Consider the following 4951-nt stretch of genomic DNA (forward strand, 5'->3'; position numbering starts at 1 on the left):
AGTAGTGCAGCTGCTTTGTTTACAGGGTTTCCGGGGTAACGGCTGCATTTAAATGAATTATTATTATTATTATTATTATTTCTGCAGTTTAGCGCCATCTGCTGTCAGAGAGTGAAAGTGCGCTTTCATCCAGAGCGTCTCTCACATGTTCCGCCATGCACTTCTCATCCGCGCTTGTTTACATCAGAGTGTGCACGCGTCTTTCACGCAGCATACAGCGGTGTTGTGCATTGTGGCTAGTTTATGGGAAAAGTATTCTTAAAATGCATTCAAAATTCAGAATAATTTGTAGTAAATAATTATTCTCTGTATTTTGAAGTGCCCACGATAACAATATCATGCATATTCATTATCGGGATATATCGCATTACCGAATACCGGCACATGTCTATTACCTGCATTGCATTCTACCTAGTGTCAGCATTTTATTGTTACTTCTCTGCTACTCTGTGCTCACATAATTAATTTAATACAGCACATTGCATAAACCGTTTATATATTTGTTGCCGTCAGACAGTTTGAAATAGTAAATGAAATGCTCAGTTAAATTCTGATTTATAATCCAGATATTGTCTGACACAATCTCTATATACATAAGACATTGCTTGTTGCTAGGCGTTTGAAAAAGTCACTAAAGGGTCTGAAAGTCGTTATCTAGCAATAAGTTGCATTTTTGTTAACACCAATGAGAGGAAGTGCAGCACGCAGAGTGGCCGATAGGTCCCGCCTTCTAAATTATGAGCCATTTGCTGATGGATTAAGTTGCTTCGGCTGCTGTTGGAGGCTCCAGTTGCTGTGGAGGCGGTCGGGGCTCTGAGACGCGCATTTAGGACAGTGCATAAGCATTGATTGTTCAGCCTGAGAAAACGCATTTTCGTGATTTGTGTGTTTAGAAACCATTATGAGACAGTCATTGTCAGATTTATTGGCGATTTTTAATGACAATGTTTAGTCAGAGACTTGATGATAACCTTTGGGGAGTGGTGTTTCCCTGTTCATGGATAGAGGAGCTGAGCTGCTTATCTGAGAGGCGTTTCAAAGACTTATTTGTGTGAACTCGCCTAGAAGGGACTTTGATGACACGAACATTTCACTGGCTACATGTGACTTCATTTCAACTGTGCTATAGTCTGATTTCAACTATTAAGAGGGTCCACATTAACACAGCTATTTATCCTATTAATTCTTCACACTATTTCTCTAGGCCTGCAGGTTGTCGTAGTTACATTTGTAATTATTCTTAAATCGCTCATTTAACGATTGTGTGATAATGCTATTCATGCTAGCACATCATCATCTTCAGTCCCTCAATGCCTACGTCAAAGGAGACAATGCTTGCCTAGCTTCCCGTGTAGCTACTTAATTTTGTTGGGGGGATAATAACTCAAGCATTATTTCTTCCTTTCATAAAGTTATTCAACTTTATGTCCGATATTCAGAAATTTTCTAGTTTTATCCTCAACAGTTGTCTTACCAGAGAACATTATTGAAATATGCCATCTCCACCAGCCAAGACGAGCGTATCCACTAAAGTGATCAGCCTGAACGCAGAGGCCGGGAAGTTGAACAGAGAAGACCAATCGATGAGAGTGGGAGGTACACAGACCAAATTCCACTGATGGTTCGAGGACAGCTGATTGAGGAAGTGCAATAGTTTATCAACCTTGTGAGCATAGTGGCCACTGATGGAGGGACATAGGCTGAATCAACCGCCGAATAAGAAAGATCATTGGAGACATAGAGACAGGCTTTCCAAGAAGACATGGAAGACATTGGCATCCAATGGGAAGATGTGGATAATGTGGCCATGGAACGTCTTGTTGCCCATCGTGTCAAAACGTGACCTGATCTGATAATGGTGAAATCTCTGCAGAGTAAGAAGCTACTCTCTTTAAATATTAAGGCATACCACCTCTCCTAACCATCCAGAGAGTGCACTCCCTGAATGATCTTAGAACTGAACTTACTACGTCTTTGTGTTGGGGGTTCAAACCTCAGTGAGGTTTGCCTGTGGAAAGTTCAGAATCTGAACCCTTCAGAGCGAAGCCTGCCGCCAAATATAAAGTTCAGGACCTCTACAATATTTTGACTCGAACAGAGTGGTCCTGACTGAAATCTTGTTCGAGCAGGGGACTGCTGGCTGGAGCTCTGGGAGATTTGAGGGTCACAGTGAGAGCTTCTCCGCCGGGCACTTCCCCGTGGACCTCTCACACCTCCCGCAGAGAATGTCCCATGCCGCTCCCGAGTGATTTTGCTGGCCCGGCTCATAACAGTCCCAGCATTTCATTCAGTGTACCGCCGGAGGATTGGATGTCGATCGCAGCATCGGGGGATGGGCTATCGTCCTCCAAGGATGAAGATTCAGTGGGGCTGCCCCCCTCGGGTGCTGTCGCCACTGCCGAATCGGACCCGGAGTTGACGGCCATGCTTTCCCGGGCAGCTGTGAGTATTGGGCTGGAGGTGAACACACCGCCCAGTCCTGAGCCCTCGTGGCTGGATGATTGGTTTCTCGGCTCACAACCACGCCATGGGCCGGTGCATGAGGAGTGGATGGCCCCTTTTTCTGCCAGAAACAGCTCATCTCCCTCCTCCGTCCTCACTACCCTCGATGGCGGGGCGGCTAGGGGGTACGTAGACATTCCCCAGGTGGAGAGAGCGGTTGCGGTGCACCTGTGTCCGAAAAATGCAGCCACTTGGAGGAATCGTCCACGTCTCCCTTCCAAAGCCTGTAAGCTGATGGGCTGATGGCTGCTCTCGCGGCCAAAGCTTACGGTGCTGCGGGCCAGGCTGCCTCTGTCCTGCATGCCATGGCTATCCTGCAGGTCCACCAAGCCAGTGCACTCAAAACAAATGCACAAGGGTAGTTCCGGGGTTGATGCAGGAACTGCGCACGGCGACTGACTTTACCCACCGGGCAACGAAAATCCCGGCGCGGTCCCTCTGGAAGGCGATATCCACGCTTGTGGCCCAAGAGCGCCATCTTTAGCTTAACCTCGCTGAGATGAGAGATGTCGACAAAGTGTGCTTTCTTAACGCTCTCATCTCGCAGGTTGGCCTATTCGGCGACACTGTCGAGGAATTTGCCAAGTAGTTCTCGGCAGTGCAGAGACAGACTGAGGCCATCCAGCACATCGTGTGATATCTTGTGATACTCAAGCTGCAACCGCTTCGCCGCAGGCCGCGCCTCAGCCTGCTCGACGCCTCCGCCCTGTGCTGAGACACCGTCGAGGCCGGTGCGTCGAGCCTCTGAGAGGACGGCGGCGCCCCTCATGTCCCAGCTGGCCCCTAAGTTCTCAAAAAAGACGACAAAGCGGCCCTGACACGGGCAACCCGGAGATGTGGGAAGCTGCTCTTTTTCAGGGGATGGCGAGAACAGCGCCACTCCTTCCCCCAAAGGAGGGCCAGGTGAAGAGTCCTTTGTTCTGTTTTATTTATGTTCCGCCGCTGACATTCTCGATAAAAGAGCAGTTTCCTTTTCCTCCGTGTTATCAGGCTAGTGGGTTGACAGTGAGCGACGCACTGCCTCCTCACTCTTGCCCCCTATCACCAGCAGCCAAGAGATTGTGGCTGTGATTGTGACACGGGGAGTCCTTGCTGTGATGAGCCAGGACGTGATGCCTTCTGTGCCATCCAGCACGACTTCCCACCGCTGCACCACCACGGGTGCGTCGATTGTCCCTTTGGTGTCACTCGCACGTAGCTTGGAAGCGTGGCTCGCGCTGCCCAACCCGTCCCACTGGCTCATTCGGACAGTTCGACACGGCTACGTGATTCAGTTCGCCAGGCGACCCCCCCAGGTTCAGCGGCGTTCTCGAGACTTCAGTGGCAGCTCGAGATTGCCCCTGTCCTGTGAGACGAGATTGCTGTCCTACTGGCGAAGGACGCAATCGAGCCTGTCCCTCCAGCCGAGATGAATTCAGGGTTTTACAGTCCTTACTTCATAGTGCCAAAGAAAGGCGGTGGTCTTTGGTCAATCCTGGATCTGTGAGTCTTGAATCGGGCCCTTCACAAGCTCCCATTCAAGATGTTGATGCAGAAGTGCATCATCAGATGCATCCAGCCCCAGGATTGGTTTGCAGCGGTCGACCTGAAGAATGCTTACTTTCATATCTCGATTATTCCTCAACACAGGCCTTTCCTACGGCTTGCGTCCGAGGGTCGGGCATGGCAGTACAGGGTCCTACCCTTCGGGCTGTCCCTGTCCCCCTGTGTCTTTACGAAGGTCGCGTTATGGGAAGTGGGCATCAGGATCCTCAACTACTTCGATGACTGGCTCATCATGGCCCGGTCGCGAGAGCAGTTGTGCGATCACAGGGACCTGGTGCTCCAGCACCTCAGCCAGTTGGGGCTTCGGGTCAACTGGGAACAGAGCAAACCGTGCAAAAGATCTCTTTTCTCGGTATAGAGTTAGACTCGGTGAGTATGACAGCACGTCTCATCAACGAGCGTGCCCAGTCAGTGCTGAACTGCCTGAGTTCCTTCAGAGGCAGGAATGTGGTATCTCTGAAACACTTTCAGAGGTTCCTGGGGCAGTACGGGTTGGGGCGCTACATGCAACGGGCAGGCAGCCTCTGGGCTCTGCACAGAGCCTCGATTGCTTTGGCACATCAACTTTCTAGAGCTGTTGGCAGTGCATCTGGCTTTGCGGCAGTTCAGGCCATTGCTGCAGGACAAGCACGTGTTGGTCCGCACGGACTACACTGGGGCTGTCTCGTACATCAACCGGCAGGGAGGTCTACGATCACGTTGCATGTCACAGCTCTCCCATCATCTCCTCCTCTGGAGTCAGACGTGGCTCAAGTCGCTGCGCACCGTCCATATTCCGGGGGAGCTCAATCGTGCAGCTGACGCGCTCTCACGACGGATCATGTTCCCAGGAGAATGGCGACTCCATCCCGAGACGATCCAGCTGATCTGGAGTCGATTCGGGGAAGCCCAGGTAGACCTGTTT

The sequence above is a fragment of the Sinocyclocheilus rhinocerous genome, unplaced genomic scaffold, assembly GCF_001515625.1.
Source record: "Sinocyclocheilus rhinocerous isolate Xijiao unplaced genomic scaffold, SAMN03320098_v1.1 scaffold36, whole genome shotgun sequence".
In the NCBI taxonomy this organism is placed as follows: domain Eukaryota; kingdom Metazoa; phylum Chordata; class Actinopteri; order Cypriniformes; family Cyprinidae; genus Sinocyclocheilus; species Sinocyclocheilus rhinocerous.